We start from the raw sequence: 16,017 nt of genomic DNA, 5'->3' as shown, positions 1-16,017 counted from the left end.
GGGGGAGGGAGAGAGGAGACGAAAGGAGAGAGAGAGGAGAGAGAGAGCCCGAGACATTGAGAGAGGAGAGAGGAGAGGGGAGAGGAGAGGAGAGGAGAGAGAGAATGAGAGGAGAGAAAGAGAAACGGGGGAGAGGGGGAGAGGGGGAGAGCGGAAGAGGGGGAGAGGGGGAGAGAGAGAGAGGAGAGAGAGAGAGGAGAGAGAGAGAGAGACCGAGACCCCGATTCCCGAAGGTGATTGGTCGCGGGAGGAGGGGCAGGCGGGAGGAGCGGGTCCCGCGGCGGGGCTTGCAAGAATCGCTGGCTCCGGCTGCCACCTAGCGGACGGGAGCCGCTCCCAGGCGGCACACAGCCGAGTCCCTCCTCCCCTCCCCGCAGGCAGCCTGTGCCTTTTCTCCAAACGAAGACAGCACTTTGAAAATTCTTTCAATGGATTTTTTTTTCCTTGAAAGATCGTACTGGGGGAAAATGATACTTCTATTAGTTACATATTCTCCAATCGCATACTCGCACCCCCCTCGTTTTGAGATCGCTCCCCTAGGCAGGCTCAGGCGGGCGCGGAGCCGCGCGGAGTGACAAAGCCGCCGCTGCCGCCGCCGGGGGTGGGAGCAGCGCTCGCCCGCCCGCCCCTCGATTCGCGAGGGCGTAAAAGTTTGTCTCAGCTCGAGCATTCCTAGCGCCAACATGCTCTCAGGTAAAGGTGGAAGTAAATGGCCACGCTGTATTGACAGAGGTAGGGTTTGTTTTTTAATACTCGTTCTCACTTTAAGTCTCACCAGGGAGGGGTTTGGGAAGCACTGCGTGTTTGGGGGACGTTTTGCGCTTCCCGGTCTCTCCAGCCTACAAGTCGGGAGTCGGCGACCGCTTAGTGACAAGCGATGATTTTAAAGAGCAGAATAAAAGGCTTTCCCGTGTCTGCCCCACAGCCCCTCCAGCTCGAATAATGGAGAACTGTCAATGCACTCCGCGAGCGGTGGCCCATTGTACGCAGCTGATGGCGAGGAGGCGACTGGGGTGGCAGGGGCTCCTTGCCCTCGCCCCTATGTCCAAATAAACGCGCAAACGCGCTTCTGTCTTCTGGTCAGTTAAAAGGTGAAACGAACACGATTAAAGTAGACCAAAAGCAAAGAAAGAAAAGAAAATCTTTCTACGTACAGATTCTAAATCGTACTCCCCATATAGTCAGAGGCAGGGAGTCGAGGGCAGAGGCAGCAGGCGGAGAGAGGGAGATAGGGCGAGGGAAGGAGAACGCGGAGAGAGACGGAGGGAGTGGGAGACGAGCAACAGCGAGCGCCAGGGCACCGCAGGCACACTGGATGCCAGGTCCGCCGGCCCAGCCGCGCTCGGACCCTGGACTGTGCGTCGTGGGCACCAGAAACGAGACTCGGCCAAATCCTGCCTCACCAGGCAAGTAACGCAATGGTTATCGTTTCTCTTGAACTTGGGGTTGGTAACGGGCAGGGCCGGAAGGCAGTCTTGGCTCGCACGGCCTCCGCAGGCCGAGAGCAGAGTATAGGCAGCCAGGGCGGGACAAGGAGAACTTTCCGCGGAGCCTGCTCGGGAGTTGCCCTCGCTCGGCCTCTGCCTCGCCATGGCGCGAAGGCGAGGATCGCGGCCGCCGCGCCTCCTTGGAGGGGAGGATCGTGCCAGGCGAGCAGCAATCCACATTCAAAACAAGCTGCCCCCACCCCCACCCGCTATTCCCTCTCTCCCACGGCGGGAAACGGATGCCTGGGCGGGGGACGGGGACCCGCACGTTTAACACCGGCCGGGCTGTTCCTACTGGTGCCGAGCGCGACCCGCGGTGGAGCCGGCTGCGGAGTCCGGCCCGGCTGGCCCTTGTGCCGGCGCCTTGCCTGGTTGCGACCAGAACCTGGCAAGCTTGCCTGCAGCCGTCCACCTGCGGGCGCCGTTTGTAACGCCATCCCCTAATGTAACGCGATCGATGGCTGCCTGTCTGATGTGGGCGATAGTGTCAGCGGATTAAAAGGGACATCAAGCTGCTCTCCTGAGCAGACAACCTGCGGCGACGGCGAGAGAGCACCGGGATTCGCAGCCTAGCAGCAGAGTCAGACTCCCTGCGCTGCTACCAGCCGACTGGGGGCGGGGAGGGGGTCGCCTCCCAGGGGTGGGGACAGAGCGGGTGTATTGAAAGGAAGAAGCTCAATTAAAACTAACAAGAGCGCTTTCCTCAGTGCGGGGCAGGGGCGTGCGTTTGCGTCAGAGTGCGCGCGGGGGGCGGGAGCAGCCGACGCTAGGGACCGCACCAGGGGGCTGGGGGGGGCTCGGAAGCGAGGCGGTCTTGCCTAGCTGTGCTGGCCAGGGGTCAGGCCCTGTAGGCGAGGGCCAAGGCGAGACAAGATGACAGCTGAGCCTGCCCGGGAGCAGCGGCGCCCACCCATCGTTACTGTGGGCTCTCAGTGCCCCCACCGAGCTTTCAAACTTGAAAGAGGCCCCTGGGACCCAGCGTGACCCTGGGGGTGGGGAGAAGTTGGGCCCGCGAGGCCTCAGGCGAAGCCGCAGGCTCCTCCGGAAGGAAGGGGGAGGGTGCAGTCCCCTGTCCTAGTCCCAGGGGTGGGAGTGGGAAGCTGTTGGTGGTGATGCCCGGAGCAGCGGAAACCCGCGGCTTTTCGGAGGAGGGGAGCGGCTCGCACTCCTACGGGGCATCCGTGCCAACTTTCTGTCACAAGAGGGGGCGGGGAGAAACCAAGTCTTTTCGAGGAGGGCGCTGTCCCCCTCTGGAACTCGTCCGGCCTGAGCGGCACTTAGAGCTGTTTCTCTTCGGAAGCCTGTGCTCCCCTGCCGCGGTGGCACACCCACAGGGCGCCCCACTTGTGCTCGTAGCCCTGCCTCCAGCAAAAATGTCTTCCCGAGAGGCACTGAGAGGTCAGCTCAGTTCCTGGGAAGCCCTTTCTTTCTATCTTCAAGGCTCTCGTTTGATACTGGTCCCACTTGGCACACTTGTCCTGGGCCTAATGCAACCCATACTCAACCAGGAAATAATGATATCTTTTGTTGTGGGGTAGGGTACCTAACAGAAAACTGATCACAGTTTTCGAGAGTACTTAAGATCCCCCAATTGGGAAATCCTACATACTTGTCCAGGCACGCTCAGCTGCAGGAGCAGAAAACGCAGTTGCAGTGCTCACTTTTCTTTCACCCACCCACTCTTCTTCAGATCTCCCTCCCTTCTAGGCCCGGCCCTTCACCTCGGAACCTTAAACTGAGTCTGGACGTGGTTCTTGGACTTAGACCGCTGTAGCTTTTGCCTCAGCATCCTACCTGAGGCCTGCAGCCAGGCCCACCGGGGCTCAGCCCTCTCCAGGGTCTCTCGGTTTGGCGGGTCTGGGAACTCTAAGGGCCTCGCCAGGGCCTGGGCTCCCGGGAACCTCTCTTCATTCCTCTGTCTTCCTGTTCCCCACAGACCTGTTCAGTGCACACTAGATCTTTAGTGTAGTTCCCCCAAAAGGCGATGAGAAGGTACCGCTCCGCTTGGGGAAAGGAATTAGGCTGTAAGCCTGTAGTACCCCTTGCGGGCTGCTAGCATCAAGCTCAGCGTTAATCATGTTTTAAAAGACATACCAGACAAAGGTTGATCTCTCCCAGCTCGCCACCCAGTAAATTGTTGTGATCTGGTGAGAGAGGAAGAGAAGCACAGATCGGTTTGGCTGCACATTCAGGGATGACTTGCGTTCCAGGCCCCAGAGTCCGGATCTAAGCGGACTGTCTAGCCTATTAAGGTACTCCCTCCCTCCATATCTTTCTTACCACGAGGCTGAACCGTTCTTCACTAATTCTATAGGTTTTTTGATATTGATATCTTGGTCTCCCGAAAGTCATTCATTTTGGCTTTTTGGTAAGTCACAGTGAACAAAAGTGACCTTGTAAAAACATTTCCCAAATCTAGTTCAAGAGCCATGGGACCCTACAAATGATCAGATATGTGTAGGAAATTCTTTTTTACCTCTTCCCTACCTCAAAATCGTTAAAAATGGTATTATTCTGTTTAGCAAGACCACAGAACAGAACTAAACCCGTTTTATCGAGCCCATCTGGAGAGATGAACATGCCTGCAATCATTGAGAAAAAGGTCAGTGCCTCTGATCTTGCTGCAGACCTTTCCCAAAGAGCTTATTTGAAAGGTGCCGAATCAATTAGTCTCCCCTGGCATGAGATTAAAGTCAGGAAGGACATAGTTGAAGATGTATTTAAAATGGTCTCGCACAGATCTTTTGGAAGAAAGGGTGGAGAGAGGCGCAGGAATGCCCATCTAATGTTTTGTGATTACTAAAACACAAAACCAAAACAAACAAACTAAACCCCAGCCTATCTCAGAAATCTTTACCCCCAAGACCGAACCAGCCTATATTGTGGCTGCCCAGTTGTAAAAAGTTCTGCCTTTATCAACAAAAAACCAAGTGGACAGGCCAAGTTAGGAGTCAGGCTTCTGCTGGACTGCCTCTCCTTAGCGTGTACATGTAGTCAAACCATGAACCCAACAGACTCCAGTGTTTACTATCGCTCTGGTAGCCCAGGCATTTCTTCTTTGTCACCTTTGGGTTGAAATGCTCAGAGTTAAGTACTATACCTTAGTTTAGTTTTCTATCTCAAACCGGTCATTTAAAGCACGTGTTTGAAAAAGAGAGATAAGGGAAGCACTTCCCCTTTTGGCCTAGGCCCCCAGTTAGAGGGCCCAGGAGAAGCAGCAGGAGGAAGGATGGCTTGAGAGCAAGCACTGACCTTTGGATGCAAATCAAGCCTTTTTAGAGGAGGAAAAGTGACAATCATTCTCAGCACACCAGTGAAACCAGAGCCAAATATTTACTTTTTATAAAAATCAAGTCTTAGCTATCTAAATGCATTTATGCAAAAAGAAAGAAAGGAAATAATTGGAGACTTTTGTGTTACAAAATGTATTTATTTTAAATACCCAGCTTGAGTGAAGAATAAAACTGCATGGCTATTCTTCCCTATGGGTTAGGTCTGGATGAACGTTGAAGTTTTGAAATGAGTTTGAAGGTTGTTGGAGTACCCTGACAATAAAATCAACTGCTCTATATAATCATTTCCCTTAATAGTTACCTGTCAGAGCACCTATTTCTTTTACTACAGGATTAGCCCATCAGAAGTAGATCTGAGTTGGATATTTCACTGACTAAAGACTGCTCTAATATGTTTAAGTCTTTAATGTCACTTTCTTTACTGCCTATGAGATAAACTAGTGGAAAAGTATTGGCTCAAAAAGCCAGCAGATCTGCTGGTGTTACCAGTCATGCTGCAATGGTATATACCTATCAGAAGGTTGATCTAAATAATAAACCTAACATTTCCTTCTAAACTGTCAGTGGAAAGATATGTTTATTACAATGTCCTCCATCATTGAGGAGAGAGGGGTTTAGGTAAAGTTTAAATGGAAAAAAAAAAAAAAAAACCAACAAAAGAAACCCCACAAGCATAGTACACCACTGATATAAGCAATAGAACAGTAAACAATTATGCTATGTATATTTTATTTACCCATTTCAAAGGTGGAACATAAACCTAGCCCATCTTTGGGGGGAGTTAATAAAGTATTCCAAATGCATGATCTAACAAAACTCGGGGATCGTTCTATGTTTTATTGTTACCCCCCTGCATAAAATCTTCTGAAGCTGAAAAGAGAAAGGAAAGGGCTTTTGTGTTAGTTGATCCTTGGCTATTCTAGGGCTCAGGTTGGTGTGAAAGGGACGAGGAGGTCACTTGAAATCTCCTTTTATCTACTCTTATTTTCTCTCTGGATCAGCAACTTTGAATAGACATCATCTAATCGCTCTTAATGGAAAGAAACTATGGGAGCAACAAAAATGCCTTTACTCCAGGAGTGAATACATGCATGCGGACAGCTAGCTGAGCTTTCATAGAACTGAATCTCTGCACACATGTACTTAAAGATTTTTCAGTTCATGGATATATACATAAATATTTCCCATACATGGGATTAGGTGATTAGGTGGGTTATTTTGCCCTTACGCATAAGTATGCACACGTCTACTTTAGAATTCTCTAACAAGCAAGTCTAGGTGATACTTTCAGCTGACTCTTCATTCAGCTTTTTCATGCCCTCACTCTCTGGGCATATTTAAGTACTGAAAAAAAAAAAATAATTAAGAACACAATGGACAGCTTTTTCCAGAAGTCATCTTACTTCCTTTCTGTTTTCAACTGGAAGTCACAGTGACAGGAGGATTTCTCTTCGGGGGAGGAGATTGTGTGACAGGTGAGAGATAATGGGGCAAGACAAGACCTTTACTTTCAATTTCTCCCCACAATTTTTTCTTTTTGTTTGGAGTTAAATTGGTTAAAATACAATAAATAGTGGAAAATAAGAGCCTGACATTAGGCAGTTTAAAAGTTTTACATGCTGTAGACACGTCTCCAAATTCTTGAAGCTGAGGAATTAATCATAATTTTTTGAAATAGGAATTAGTAAGTCTCATATGCTGGTTAAAATGTCCAAGTCGTCTTCCTTAGGCATTGTTATAGTATTTACTTCAAAAAGAAAAACATCTCCCAGGACATTTAATATGAATGATAATCCAGAAAAGGACATTGGATTTCTAGGACTGAAAGCACTGGGCTTTACCTCCTAAAAGGTGGACGCTTCCCCTACCCCATGTTCTTCTAAGTAAAATTCTCATCGCTCCCAGAGCTTGGGACACTTTAATGTAAAATTCCATCAAGGGAATACACGGTTACCAGGGCTACAAGTTCCCATCTCAACCTGCCAACCTCTCTTCCTCTGGCTCCAGATCGCAGAGACCCCGGGCTGTCAGGGCTGGACTTGGGGGACACCCCCCCAGGCTGCAGGCGATTGCAGTTCTAAAGTTTGAAGTTGGGTGGGGGAGGATTAATCCCTCTTTACCTCCTCTCCTTCCCACCCTCAATTCTGAACCCCAACGGATACGTTTCCCGGGGTTTCCTAGTGAATAGGAGCATAGGAGCCGCCCTGTCCAATAAAGATTAAATTAAGTAGAAGAATCCCAGCCGCTGGATATTTGGAAGCTCCGGTGGGGCGTCAAACCGACGTTTAACACATTTTTTCCACTCACTGTGCACAAATCCTGGACCTGTTGGGCTTAACTTTTAGAAAGAAAAGAAGAAAAAAATATAAGAAAGGAAGGGGAAAAAAATCAAAGAAAGTCACAGAGAAACCCCGCTTTCAAGGGGGAAGTGGTTTTAAACTCAGAGAGGCTGAGGCAGAGGTTGGGCTTCCTGACCTTTCCTGTCTTTTCTTTCTGCGAATCACTCCCAGAGTTGGAGCCTGTCCCCCACTCCCTCAGGGCTCAGAACTTTTCTGTTTTGGTGGTCTGACTCTGTTTATTCCTTAGGGATGGTGTGGCGGCCCAGGGTCATGACTGGATGTGTGGGCAAGGGGCGAACTGAGAACACAGTGGCTTTCTCTGTGGTGACAATTTCTATTTTTTTAAATAAAGGTTTTGGTAGCATGAACTGAACAGTTTTCTCCGGTTACTGTCTAGCAGGAGAAACAATGGTTTTCTCTGTAGGCTTTCAGCCACTGGACAACTAACCTTGAAGCTGAGGCCCAGTCGGGTGCCTCCTTCCCCGGGGGCCATCCCGGCCCCCAAATATTGGCTGCTCACTCCCACCTGCTCTTCTAGCCCCTGGGCGCAGTCCAGAGGGGCAAAAGGCAAGTCCCTTCATGGCAAAGGCTTGTCCATGCAAACACAACATTGAATAAATTAACCTCAAACCAACTAGTTGGGGTGTAGTAGTTTAGCAGGACTAATTGCAGACAATGGAGCTGAAATGACTTTTCCAATTAGCTGCTGGTTGGAGTTTAGTTGGAGGAACTGTCAGCTCCAACGATGGGTAATTGCTTTATTGCTCACAAAACTATCATCTATTTAGAACATATGTGCTAATTACTCTGGATGGGCGTCGAAAAGGAGACCATAAATCTAATAGCACTTTAAAAAGTCTATGGTGCTTGTAAGCCGCCCAGGCCCCTTGCACATTCTCTCCTGCCCAGGTTGGCGTGATAGATGGCTGTCTTTCAGGAAGGGAATGTTTGGACAGGAGGCGGTGAGGGGTGCTCTGGTCAAATCACATGGAGAGAGACCATCCCGTAGTGTTGTGCTGAGGCCATAAATCACTGTCATCAAAACAGGTCTCCTCTTTAGTCGCGCACTTTTCATTTTCTCAAAAGATTACTTTAGAAATCTTTTAATTGGATTATGCTGGGAAATTAATCTCCTTTAGCCTTGGCTAAATTTATTGTGGCCACTGACTGAAGGAAAAACCCTGTCACTGCAGTGAGGGCCATCTCCCCTTGTTCGTTTTTACGCCGTCTTCCAGGATCTCCCAGTTGCGTGTGACAGTCGTGCCCCAAGTCCTCGGGAGCGACTGGAGTGAGAAAGGGTGGAAAGACACATCTGGGCAAAGGCCGCGGAAGTCCCCAGTGAATCCCCTTTGTCCTAAATGCTACGTTTCTGTCCCGGATTCCCTAATTCCATATCCTGCATCCCCACACGACCTTGCCTTTACCAACAAGCGGTTCTGGAAGCCTACTGCCGGGAAGGAGTCTGGAGTGGCAGGAAGAGAAAGTGGGGTGTGTCGGGGGAGCACTGCCAGCCAAACTCACTAGTTTGCCCTCTCCCCCGCACTCCCTTTCTGGGCCTTCGGCAGGGAGCTGCGGTCTTGCGAAGACTACTACTCTGCGCAAAAACGCACAGCTCATTCTTGGTGTTCTTCCTGGCACAACTCCGGAGACACTTCCCCTTGAAGTGCATGGCGCTTGAGGCCACGGGTCTAGGGCCCTTCTCACTCCTTCTGGCTCCTCTGGCACCCGCTCATTGTCGGGCGGCGACCTCCCTTCCAGCCTCGCAGCCCTGCGCGGTCAGCCTAGTCCAGCGCGACTCCGGCAGTCGCGGGAAGCGGAGGATCCGGCCCCGCCGGCCGCGCCTCTCAGCGAGAGATAACAACATCTGCCTGAAACGGGATACCTACTTTTGCAGCTCATTTGAGCTCTTAATAGCAGCCCTCTGAGGTGTGGTTAATTGATGGGGATAAAGGCGTAATGACTTAACGGGGAGACGCCAATGATCCTTTAATATACTTTTAAAAGAACAACAACCACCCCCAAACACCAGCCTGTCTTTGCTCGGTGGGGGGAAAAGGCAGGGTTCTGGAGGCTGGAATAAGGATCTGGCGCTGGTGGTGACTGTACCTGGAAGCTTCAGTGTGGGGTGAGCCCTGGCTCGCAGGGCTGGGGCACCAGAAAGCGGCCAAGGCGCCCAGCTCGGGCTGACAGCGCGTTGTTGCGTGGCTGCGGGGAGCGAGGAGGGACTGGGAGCCAGCTGAGAGAGCACCAACTGACAGGTGACCCGGCCTATAGCCGGGGAGGAGCACGGAGCCGGGGTCATGTCGCTTCTCCCTGGGCTCTGCCCCTCTGTGAGCCCTTCCCCTACGTGGGGCTGGATACCCACAAGCCGGGTGCCTCTGTCTGCCCGCCCTCCTTGACTAGAGAGACCCCGTATCCAGTATGAGCGACATCGTCAAGTGGCCAGCGGGAACATGGGGGTTCCGCTGTCTGGATAACCTCAGACCCCAGCGCCAGGACAGAGGCACGCGCCCGTGTGTGTGCACGTGCGCGTGCGCGCAAACCGCCCCAAACGCACAGCTGGAGCACAGCAGCCCTGAGCACGTGGCCATATTTAGACCAAGTCTGTCCAGAACCCCAGTGCCAGGCATATTGGGATTTACCTGCGCGGCAGCTGGGTCCCGCCGCCGGGTCAGAGAAGTCCCCGCGCACTATCCCATCCAGACCTCCGCTTACCGTTTTCTCCTCCGTACCTTCCCTTTCGTTTGCCTGATTTCCCTTTGCTCAGTCAGTTCTAGCTGAGTCTCTAGAGGGTCAAATAAGTGTTTTACTCTTCGCAGGTACCGAACGTAGGTTCAAACAAACACTAAAATGGAAAAAAAAAAAAAAAAAATCAGATTGCCTTTTCTGTTTGCAAAGGGGAACCCCCTCTAGATGTGGGCTGTGGTGTCCCTAGCAGGTTTTGCAAATCTCTTATTTTACCTTTGGAAAAAGATAACCTTGATGCTTCAGGTTTGAGCTCCCTCTGGAAGCAAAAAGAGAACGATTCCAATCACCGTCTGTATTTTATTGCAGTGAGAGATAGCAGGTGTTTAGGCTGCAGCTATTTTCTGCCTTCCTCCCTGAGCTCACATAACAAGGATGAAAGAGTCTAAGGAACTTAGTTTCCCCAAACGCTCTTGCATAGGAGGGCGGGGAAACTTCGGAATCAAGGATTCCAAGAAATGCAATTGAGTCCCAACTCGCAAAGTGTGTCAGTCTCCGTGTGGTTCCGTCCTTCCGCCGTCACTGTCTAATCTCATCTAGTGTCGTGCTTCTGCCTCCTGCAGATCTCTAGGAACTCAGAATTCTCTGTCGCTTGGCCGTCGAGCTCCCGACCCCTCCGCATCCCTAGCTGAGAAGGACTGCGAGTTGAGCTCCAAGGTCGTGGTCTGGTCCTCAGGGACAAGGTCCCGGGTCCAGACTCTTTCCTTGGCCAGCAACCCCTGCTGGGAAGGTCCCGCCCCGATTGGAATCTTGACCTGGCGCTAGGTCCCCCGCTGGGAGTGCCCGAGGCTTTCCTGAAGGCCCTATGCCTTCGGGCCGCCAGAGTCCTAAGGTGCCTGTGGCGGCCCCCCTGTCCGCCTGAGCCCTGAGATCCTCTCGGCCATCGGTGCTGCAGGACCCCAGGGCGGCAGGGAACACCTGCCTCAAGTCCAGGCCAGGTCCCACCGCAGTCCAGGACCCTAATTCTCGAGTGTCTCTTCACGACCCTAACCCCGCAAGGGCGCTCCCTTGCGAACGAATTTTTCACTCTGCGGACTAGGATCCCTTGTAATGACCCCTCCCACCCCGTTCCCCAGGCCTGGCGAACTCCAACCCTAAGCGCGGCTCAGCCCGGAGCGGCTCCCGGAAGCTAGGCCCATATCCGGCCGCGGAGCCTCCTGCGCCGGGTTGGCTGCCCGGCGCTCGACGCAAGTGCGGTGCCCGGCGCGGCGGAGGGACCCGGGCCGTGTTATCTGCGCACTGAGACGTCGGCGGAAGGCTAGAGACCGTGCTGTTGCTCGCGGAGAAGGCCACCACTCCTCGAGCAGGCCGGAGGGACAAAGCCCCTGGCCTGTGCCTGGGGCATTCAAGAAGGAAACCAGGCCTGACCGGGGGGTGGCGCACGCTTCCCGAACCCCAGGCCCAACGCCCCGGTTCCGCGCGGGCAGTTGGCGCCCCCTCGGGTCGCCGCCCCCTCGGGTCGGCGCAGCAAGCCTCTTAGGAATGGGCCCCAGGGAGTGTGACCGGGTCCCTGCCAATCTTTTAAAGTTCAGAGATCCACCGTCGAACGAAGCCGCTTTTTGCAACTTCCCCATTTCGCCTCTTTCCTTAACCCCCGCTGGCTAAAGCGCTGAGCCTTGCCATCCTCCTGGAGTGCCTAACGATTTGCCCTGCCTTGGACAGCCAGTCCTCTTCAGGTGGTGGGCTGCTGGTAGGGGTAGAAAGCAAGGCCTGGGGCACCGTTGGGGACCCTCACACCTGATTTTCTATTTTAAGGAGCAACTGGGTTTCACGAAGTTGGAGGGTCAGTGGGAGTTTTGTGGCCCTTGGCACTTTTTAAAACACCCATCTGCAAGGAGGGAACAGCGGAGAAAGTGCTATGTAGTTCATAAAAAAACATATTGGCAGACTGTATCTTACGAGTTTTTCCAGAGATTGTTTGGTAATCTCTCAATTTAGAGAGTTGATATGTCCCGCGCCGTCAGGCCGCTGAATGGGATCTTCCTTCCGACAGGGACTGAGAAACGGAAATACCACCCTCCAGCCAGTCTGTTGGGAGGACTGCTTGCAGGGGACTCGAGCCCCAGATGTTGCACTAGAGGCGCTGCAAGTGTGAGCAGGTAATGTGGAGAAGAGTGACATTGTTAACAGAAAGCATCTAATTAAAAATGACTTCATTTGATTGGAAGAATGAAAAAACCTTTTTAAATAAATCCAGATTCACTGCCCTAAACTCAGTCAATTTATGAATGTGGAGCCCGACTGGGGTCTGCTTTCTTTCAAAGATGTCATCTTAGAGGTAATAGCATAGGTGAAGTCATTTGGTTACACTGTGGAAACTTTTATAGTGCCTTCCTTGGGAATTTAATTCAGTGGTTCTTCATTTTATTAGGAACAGACTGACTCCATCAACTGTGCTCTCTCCATGTTTAGAGGCAGGACTGCTTGAAGCAATTAGGTTCACCAATTAGCATAGTTTTACTGACCTCTGCAGCAGCACCACCAGCGCTCCATTTCTTCAAAGTCAGGGAAACGCTGAAGCACAGCATGCTTCCCAGGTGTCCAGGTTGGGAGATAAGCCCAGGAGCAGGGTAGTGCAGCAGTGTAAAAAGCTTTCTAATAGTCCCCAAGTGTTTGTTTCAGCTACTTTTGTGGATTTTTTAAACCCCCTTTCTGATTCTGGATCTTGTAATACCTCCTTACTTTGACATAGCCCTTCAAGCCTCTCTTGTCCGAATTGCTTTTAAGAAAGTTGATTTTCTATTTTCTCCCTTCTCTTCTGTCTTCCTGTGTACTAATGATGCTGTGGGACATTTTAGGGTCCAGAGAGAGGAAATCATTGATTTCCGAGGTTCAAGGCTCGTTGAAACCTTGTTAGGTGACAAGGTAAGGGTTGAGTGTGTGGGTGTGTGTGTACCTCAAACCTATGAGGAGAGGCCAGAGTGGATACTGGGAGACAGTCATTGCTTTTCCTACTTTTTAAGGTGTACCTACAAAGCTGTCCTGCAACCTTTTCACCATAAGCTCAATCAGCTGGTACATCTTTAATCAAAGAAAATGTTTGGAGCCCAAAGGAGTCTAGAAAAGAAGGGTTTTGCTCTTGTCACTGTCAAGAGTAGTAAGGAATTAAATTTATTTACATAGCTGTTGTTCCTCTCTTGTTCTCCCCTAAAATAAACATTTCTCTGTATGATTTCACTAGATTAAATTGCTGACAGTTCATCAGTAGCAGCAACAATGTAATTCTTCTAACCTTATTAAATCAATAAATACTAGATCCAAGCATTGAATTAAAAATGCATCAGCATGGCCAGGAATTGCGATCATATGACCACGGACCTCAGAATCGAACATGCCACTCAAAAATTGACTAGTTAGCATTTTTTAAATCTTCTTTTTCTGTTTTGAATCTGTAACTAGGTATTCTGGAGTTTTAACATTTCAGGAACTGTTGTGTCAAGTTTTCTTTGGTTTATAATCTTGAAAATTCTTTTCTTTTACTAACTTCTGACATTTAACCATGAATATGATGCATGCATTTACTATAGTAATGCACTGTGACTTTGTAGTTCTTGCCATTAGTTTTCATCAAGGATATATACTTCTACTTAGAATACATTACTCTAGTAAGACATGGTTAGGTAAGGTGCATAACTTTCTACAAAATCACAAATAAATTTAAATACATAGGCTTTTGTATAAGTATAAATAAATATACTCAGTTTGAATATACTGCTGTACATTTATTATAAGTTTATTTGTAAAAGAAAACCACATTTATCTTCCAACACTGTCAACTACATTATGAACAAAATAATTATTTATCATTTTAAAATAAGTCATTTATTTATAATCTGACTTGCTTGCTGGAATTTACACAAAAGCTTGAATTAAAAATTTTAAGTCTTTAAACTTAACACAGCATTAGGAAGTAACATATATCTTAAATGGTTACATTTTATGTGTGAAGAAGTACCTCAAATATGGTTTACCAGGAATTCGTTAAGTTGTAGATTAGCAGATAAATTTACACTTAGTTTCTGGTGAAAACAAGGACCGTGTATAACACTTTGTAGTTGGATGGACAAAGTAATATTTATTTTACCCATATATTTGACCATACTGATTAACGATGCTAATTATTTAAAAACATTCATCTCCTATTGATGTCAGCCAGCATAGATGGTACGGAATTCTGAAGATACAGTCATTGGCCCTTGGGTTCACCACACTGTGGAAGAAAAATCTTTATTTGATGAAATAGGCAATCAACTGAAATCTATCCTCTTTAAATAAACTGATTCCTCAGTATTTTCCCAGTGTTGGTGTAAGTTGTTGCCTGTGATATCCCCCAGGGCTCTTTTCCTCTGCTCTCTGATTTGGTATATAAAAGCAGCTCTGAATGATGGATTACTGTGTCATTGCAGCCTGCAAAGGATTAATTTGTTTCATTGATTTCTCTTTAGGCAGATTGCCAGAATTTGCTGCTTCCCACCTTTGCTCAAGACTTCTAGAAGTAATAGACAGTAATAGCGTAAGACAAATCAGCTGCTTCTTGTAAAAATAAAATCAGGAAACTAAGAGTCTTAGGAAGGCTATGGCAAACTTTGTTACTGGCATACGGAAACAGCAATTAATTGGCTACTTCATTTGCTTTAGAAATATTTTTAATTGAAAGTTTCCTTGAATTCGCAACATACTACCTGTTAGTAGATCTTAAGGAAGCATTTGTAATGTTTGTTCCATAAAAATTTTCCCTAATTTGTAAGAATTCTGTTTAACTCAGAAAAAAAAAAAAAAAAAAAGGTGTTGTCTATGTGATTGACAAATACTTCTTTTTCTGTGCCAGATTTCAGGATCAAGTAACATAACATGTCAACCTAACTTTAAGTCAATTTACCTGTAAATATTTATAGGACTCTTTTGCCCAAAGAATTTTAGAAACTTTGGACTGAGAATATCAGATCACAGAAATAGAACTGTTTAAAGAAAAAATAACTTTTTCTGACAAAAGTAGTAGTATATGCTCATAAGACAGAATTTACAAAAATTAGAAATGCCATTTTGTATGTCTTCTCTAAACCTTATTCCTCTAAGCATTTAATGTAATACGATTAAAATTATTAAAGTCGTTTATATTGACTCTATAATGTTTTAACATATCTACTTTAATTGTTGCTCTATTAGACAACTCAGATTTTTAATTTTCCATTAGTATAAAGTAAGTTGTAATGAATAGCATTTTAAATAAATCTTTAGCCACCCCAAGGTTATTTCCTTACAATATGTTATTAAAAGAGAAATTACTTAGACTGAGAATATAGACTGTTTTTTAAGGTTCTTGATATTGATTGCCCAATTGTTTTCCAGAAAGGTTCTACCCATTTATACTGGTACTTAAAAAACATTCCTCTGTAGTGGCAGCATTCTAATTAATGTTACATGAGCAGAGAAAACAGAACAACACTCTTTTCCTTGTGTTCTAAAAGCAGTGGTAACGTTTTGCATATATTTAATCTGTCAGAAGTATTTTCCCAACTGCAGATGTGAAATAGGCTGCTTATACAAATCGATTTGTTTCTCTTCTGTAGTGCTGAAAATTATATTGATTCAGTGATCTCAAGTTATACTTTTTATGCAATTAGTTGTGTAGTAAAAACTAATATTGTCATGTGCTAATGTCTTTTTTTCCCTCTATTGTGCTATGGTAGTAGTCTATGCAATATCAGCAAGTTTATGCTTTTCCTTTGCTTTGCTGAAAGCAAAAAGGAACATCTGTTTCCGTTATATATCTGCATCATAATGATAACAATTAAATAGCTATTATGGTAGTATACAGTAAATATATTTTGCTGAATGACCTGTACTTTCTTGTTGGAAAATTTCAGATATTTTGGAGGCATGGTTCTATGTAGATATTTAGATAGTCTTTTGCTTACTTTAGGTAAATTTTTGCAGTTCTTATTTGTTTCAATAAAAACAGCTAGCCAATCTGACGATGAAACACTAGGCTACTAGATGTGACTCTTGAGTATGTTTAAAGTACAAATTGTTAAGTATGTCTCTCAATATACTTAAATGGGTTTATCATGCTATTAGTAATAAAATTTATTTTGTGTTTTGTGCTATTTGTGTAGTACTTTTATATTTTACTAAGTTAGATTAGAAATAGTT

This window comes from Piliocolobus tephrosceles, chromosome 4 (assembly GCF_002776525.5).
Source record: "Piliocolobus tephrosceles isolate RC106 chromosome 4, ASM277652v3, whole genome shotgun sequence".
Classification (NCBI taxonomy): Eukaryota; Metazoa; Chordata; class Mammalia; order Primates; family Cercopithecidae; genus Piliocolobus; species Piliocolobus tephrosceles.
The sequence above is the reverse complement of the archived record's forward strand: the minus strand, read 5'-3'. Positions refer to the sequence as shown.